This window comes from Haliotis rufescens, unplaced genomic scaffold (assembly GCF_023055435.1).
Source record: "Haliotis rufescens isolate VD_foot unplaced genomic scaffold, xgHalRufe1.0.p SCAF_12, whole genome shotgun sequence".
NCBI classification, from domain to species: Eukaryota; Metazoa; Mollusca; class Gastropoda; order Lepetellida; family Haliotidae; genus Haliotis; species Haliotis rufescens.
The window spans coordinates 26,249,403-26,254,647 of record NW_025963802.1 but is presented as its reverse complement, the minus strand read 5'-3'; positions in this window follow the sequence as shown (position 1 = coordinate 26,254,647).

The following is a 5,245-nucleotide window of genomic DNA, read 5'->3' as shown; positions in this document are numbered from 1 at the left end:
GTAACCTACCCTTGATGCATTCGGAACAAGCTTGCATTCGGAAGCAAGCTTCTTCCCAGCGCATGACGCCTTCGTTACCCTACACGAACAGGCTCTCGCTGTGAGGAGCTTGCATTTGCCGTGTATCGCAGTCATTCGGAACATACCCTGAATGTCGATATGATTTGTTTCATGAAAGTTTGGCAGGACAAATGGAAAAGTGCGCCAACTAAACTCAACCTTGGATCATTAGAATATCAGATCATGATCGATGATTATGTCATATTTTATGATAAAGAATTAGAAATGATTTTTCTAATAAGCGAGATAATCTGACTACCACCAGACATAGGATTAACCTGGCGGTGGGTTCATTGAAGTGGGATTGTATTTGAAGGGATGTATGGGATTTACTGGCATGTTTATGAACATTTTATAATAAAATATAAAGTACTTTTTCATTTTGTCTTTTCGGGGAGGGCCGTGCAAAATTTGTACAAGGACCTGCATGGAGAGAATCATTTAAAAATGTTATAAATAATGTTCTTTTGTAGCTTTTTTTTACAAAGCAGTAAGTAACAAATATACATTGCAGCCAACTCCACCCCTTCGTGTTTCAGACTCATAACTCTTTAAAAACTAAACTTCCCAAGGAGAGATTTAGCTATCTTCAAAGGTAAATGGTTTGCGGACAAGTGATATTCACTTTCCACGTTAATATGTAATTTGCCCTCTGACGGAGCTTGTGAAGGCCGGTGCAAACATCTTATCCATATTAGTGAATGTAGTATTTAGGCACATCAACTGAATTAAACTTATGATAGCAGTTTATCATATATGTTATGGGTGGAGTAGATCATTACCTAACTACTGTTTTCTTGACCCGCATAAGCATTTCGCTAAGCATTTCGCCAAAGCTGAGTTATTGTTCTTAGTGGATGGTCCAACATTCTACTACTACTACTACTACTACTACTACTACTACTACTACTACTACTACTACTACTACTACTACTGATTGTTGAACTACCCAAGGCCTCACAGCTTCCCAACTTAAAAGTATATCTTGAAAAGATTATGTACGACATTTGACAAAAATGCTCACAAGGGTCCGTCATGAAGAATATTGATACATGCAACCCGAATGAACCTCAATTTGGCATTTCAACTTAGACTACTTATTGTTCCCTTATTATGCTTATCGATGGCACTGACTGAGGCAGGTGACCGATGCCCTACTGTGCAAACTGCTACATCAGGGGAGGAGAATTGATTATACACGAGCGCCGGATGTTTTGCATAATGTAGTGTTACCGGGTACTGCAAGTGTGTATAGTACCGAGGCACTTCTGTTGGCGTTGAGGACAAAAACATTAAGAACAGAGTATCGTCAAGAAACCCCTACGTATGTTTCATTTGTATCGTTAACTATATCTCTGAGTTGGTCTCTTGTTTTGTTCCCTGTCGCGCCTGGTATGCAACAGACAGATATGTTTGGAGTTTGCCTTGAAGGAAAATGCGTGTTTATCGGTTGTTTAATATACATTCAGTAAGCTTTGCTATATTCCCGACACAATCTTTTAAAATACCAGATACCCTTTACCAATAATGGTCTCTGAAAATAACAGTCAGATCCTAATTGACTGTTAAAGGACATTACTGGTAATACAAGTAGAAATTTACAACTCGTCACAAATGAACACCCGAATGTGCAGCGCAGTTAGGTCCCCAGTGGACCTAGTGAGCTAATGCTCCGCGATGCCCTCTGATGGGTTGCGTCCCTTAGTCGTGCAATGATTCCAGTGTCACACTGATTTAATCCTAGGTTTATCATCACTAAACCAAAGTGCCAAAGTGGTGTCCGGCACACATGACTTTCCAACTCAATCGCATCCTAAAATGGGGACCGTGGTCAGAATCTTTGAGTTACGAGTTGATTATGTGTCTAAGTACCCAGATAGCATGGAGCGTTGTTCAGACTTCATGTCAGTGACAGCCTGCCCCAGACTCTTGACATGCCTCCGTGTACACTTATCCCAATCCGCCTGGGCAGTATATATACTTATGAAGTTGTGCACTTCCTGACACTACTGCGCAATTCAGTTCTCTTATCTTGTCGACTTACAGACTTGCCAAAAAGGACTTCTTTGCCAAACAGCCAGCGGTTTTAAACAACACTCTTTTTCTCGTCATTTTGAATATGAACGTTCCACTGTTCCTTTCATTTGAAAAATATATCACCTTAGTTTATCCCTTAGTTCCCAATTTAATCATCGAACAATATATCGATTTTCCCGAGTGGAGATTCCTGGAGGGAATAGGTTCCCAGCAACCAAAGCTTGTCATAAGAGATGACCAAATAGATCGGATGGCCAGGCTCGGTGACCAATGCTTGTCATAAGAGATGACCAAATATGTCGGGTGGTCACGCTCGGTGACCAAAGCTTGTCATAAGAGATGACCAAATAGATCGGATGGCCAGGCTCGGTGACCAATGCTTGTCATAAGAGATGACCAAATATGTCGGGTGGTCAAGCTCGGTGACCAAAGCTTGTCATAAGAGATGACCAAATAGACCACGTAGGTCGACCACGTGTGACGTCACATGCAGAGGATCGTCAGATTGTCTTATGTCACCTCCGTAACCGATTTTGTCATGGTGTGGGGTGCTTTTTGTGGCAATGCACGTTCAAGGCTTCTTGTCATCCGTGGCAACCTCAACGCTGCTGCTTACCGCGACCAGGTACTGGCACCAGAACCTCTGCCTTTTATGGCAGCACAAGGGCCCGGTTTGATCTTCCGACACGACAATGCCAGACCCCACACAGCAATTTTGACAAGGAATTTCCTTCAGAATGCGGGAGTCAACGTCATGGACAGGCCGTCAAGGTCTCTTGGATGCTCTTGCCAGAAGTCTGCGCACTCTCCAGAACCAACCACAGAATTTGCAAGATCTTGGCACCATTTTGCAGCAACAATGGCGTCGTCTTCCCAATCATGTGTTCACAAGCATCACAAGGTCCATGCGGAGGCGTTGTGTGGCAGTTGTCAACGCACATGGTGGTCATACACGCTACTGAACTTGTGTGCCATCAGATTCTCGTGCTTGGGACTTATGATTTAAACTGTTGATGTTATTACCGAATAACGTAGGTGCTTGGAACAAATTATGGCTACCACCGTTAATTAAAATCCTTCTTTGGACATTAATGATTAAAAATTACCTTCTCTGATACATTTGTCCGTTGTATATCATATATGGGATTACTTTTAAAAATGTGAAGTTTTTAATTTGACTCAGTATATAACAAATCAAATATCGTGAATTTACGTGAATACTGATTTAAGATCGCCAGAAATCGCATGATAGTTACAATATACATTAAAAGGACTGATAATAGGCGTATTACTACATATTGTGTAGCTGACAACACCTTGATTATCATAGGTTGTTCCCTATGCTGCACAGATACAATGTGTACAGAAAACATGTCAACACAACAACTCTTGCCAAATGTTTTCCTATGACCACTGGTCTAACGTGCAAGTGCCATAGTTTCCTACACAGAGTAGACCGTGACCTGGCATCATCAAATAGCAATACAGTCTAACTAACCATCGCTAATAGATAGGAGCGGAAAACACAAATAGAAAGCCGATATAATAGTGATTAATAAGCCCTGTGCGGGTATTGATCTGGAGTGAATATTTGATGGCCTATTAACCCCTGGTGAAACGTGGATCGATACACCTGCCACAGCCTCCCCGCACTGTCACTGGCTCCCGACACACTCCGCCAACTTGCTGTCAGCATGCCAAGATTGCAAGTTGTAAACTATTATTGATAAATGTATATCCGACACACACTGTTAAGTAAAATAATATATCTCTATAAATACATAACTGGGCATGTTTACTGTGTGTGCATGAATAAAGATCACGAGTATTTGAGACACTTTAATCGTATAGATGTCTTTAGTCACATCGGAGAACTCCATATGAAGGGTGTTTATCATCTTCCCGAGACAAGAGAGTTAACTGACTATTAAAGTCCAGTTTCCACCCTAGGCTGGTATTATGGAGTTACATTTTGGCTGGACTAACGAGTCTATGCATAGTCCAATCAAAATCGCGCACCGAAATCGAAATCCGGTTCGTAAACTGTCGTGCATATTTCGGTCGATTGCAAGATTTGCAAAGCATGTGCATCACCAACTCGTTGTCAGCAGATATTTTCCAAATCTTTTCATGTTTTTGATGAAGGTGCTCATGTGATTTGATGCATTTCGCGATGTAAGACCCCTTTTGTCACAACATAGATCTTGATCATCGATCAGATTGTCCTGACCCGGCGCCACCATTTTGTGTGAAGCAAACACAACTGATACGAGAGGTGGAATCTGATTGGTCCATAAGAGAGGCTTAGAAGTTACATAACTGGAAACTGGAAACTGGACTTTTAAAGTCATTTAACTCTCTTGCCTCGGGAAGATGGGTGTTTATCGGGCTCAGCTGTTAAAGTGGATTCGGTGGACACTATGGCTGTTTTTTTCCACAACCAGGAATTTGAATTGGTGATTGTCATCGTTTTCCCACCGCATTCGTCGTTAAGCAATGACCCTATTTAATTTCACTCTCCGAAAAAAGGTAACAATACATTTCGTTTATAGAAAGTATTTCTTACTGCACTGTTCCGTGAAAATAAAGTCTCCACGTCCTTTTTCACCAATAAAGTGTCACAAAACTTGTTTAGTGTCTTTGATAGGGTTAACCTTTGGCATGTGCATGATTCGCGGTTTTCAACGCCACGGATATTGGGACGACTTGAAGCTGGTGAATCACAAGCATCAAGGGCAAGTAACCGTACCCCCAGCGAACGTTGGGCTTCAACCGTTTACTTCCACATCAGTGATCCTTCTGGTCATCCATGTTTTTGTTAGTTGTTTGTCACTCTCAATATCTATTTCATAAATCTAAATATGAAACAGATAAAGTGGTTTCATAGGTCTGTTGTAAGTCTAGTTCAAGTGGGTAAACTAGTGGAAGGAACTTGGCCATTTGACCGTAATTGAACGCCATCAGATCATCCATATACCTGAAGCTAAAGTTCAACTTCTTGGCCAAATTCCCTGGTTTTGCTTTTGCCAATCCGATCAGAAATTTCGATTTATATGCGCAAAGAAACACATCAGGGAGAAAGGGAGAAAATTGGTGCCCATGGAGATGCCTACTCCTTCATGAATGTCTTTTCTCAAAGTTACACATT